Raw genomic sequence first — 1,347 nt, 5'->3', positions numbered from 1 at the left:
GGGCTGTGAGGCCGACGGCGGTTGTGACCGTTGGGTTGTGAGGGGTTCGCTACTCTCCTCAGGCGTCAGTGCTCGCCCCTAGCTCCCGCTGAGCAGCTCCGGCACCTGCGTCTGCGCTTAATGAGAAAAAAATCACCTCACACAGCTGGGTCTTCCCGTCTCAGCGCTGTCCTCCCACAGCGTGCTGTCTGATGCCTTAGGGATCTTTTGGCAGCAGCAGGCCCTGTGCAGTGGGGGCTCTGCACTCATAAAACACATGGAAAAATGGGCCTTGCAGATGGGTGGGCCATCCTGAAGGAAAACTGTGACATCTGCGTGGGGGACTGCTCATAAAAATACCTCACGGCTTCTACTTGCCTGTGCAGTCCATGTTCTGCAAGTCCTCAGGGGCACAAGAGGTAAAAGCAGTATGGTAGCAAGTCAAAGGGAACTGTTGCTATTTTGTGTTCAGGCTGAACCCATTGGTTCTTTGTTCCTTGTGCTGGCTTTCAGCTAGTGTTAAATCTTTTCTGGCAATCCCTGAAAACATTTGTGTACATGTATCATACAGGATGGTGCCTCAGGTTTCACACATGCACTGGCATATTAATATTCTGCATATACAACCATAGAATTATTTAGGTTGGAAGAGGGCTTTAAGATCATCAAGTCCAACTGCTAACCCAGCACTGCCATTCCACCACTAAACCATGTCCCTAAGCACCTCGTCCACCCATCCTTTAAATACCTCCAGGGATGGGAGCCCATACCAGTGCTTAACAACTCTTTTGATGAAGAAATTTTTCCTAATATCCAATCTAAACCTCCCCTGGTGCAACTCGAAGCCATTTCTTCTCATCCTATCGCTTGTTGCTTGGCAGAAAAGACTGACCCCCACCTTGCTACGCACTCCTTTCAGGCAGTTGCAGAGGGCGATCAGGTCTCCCCTCAGCCTCCTCTAGGCTAAACAACCCCAGTTCCCTCAGCCGCTCCTCATAAGCCTTGTGCTCCAGACCCCTCACCAGCCTCACTGCCCTTCTCTGGACATGCTCCAGCCCCTCAGTGTCCTTCTTGGACTGAGGGGCCCAAAACTGGACCCAGTGTTCAAGGTGCGGCCTCACCAGTGCCGAGCACAGGGGCACGATCACTTCCCCACTCCTGCTGGCCACGCTATTCCTGATACAAGCCAGGATGCTAATTGGCTTCTTGGCTACCTGGGCACACTGCTGGCTCATATTCAGCCGGCTGTCAACCAGTACCCCCAGGTCCTTTTCTGTCAGGCAGCTTTCCAGCCACTGTTCCGCAAGGCTGTAGCGCTGCATGGGGTTGTTGTGACCAAAGTGCAGGACCCAGCACTTGGCCTTGCTG

This window comes from Egretta garzetta, unplaced genomic scaffold (genome assembly GCF_000687185.1).
Source record: "Egretta garzetta isolate BGI_Z169 unplaced genomic scaffold, ASM68718v1 scaffold326, whole genome shotgun sequence".
Taxonomy (NCBI): Eukaryota; Metazoa; Chordata; class Aves; order Pelecaniformes; family Ardeidae; genus Egretta; species Egretta garzetta.
The sequence above is the reverse complement of the archived record's forward strand: the minus strand, read 5'-3'. Positions refer to the sequence as shown.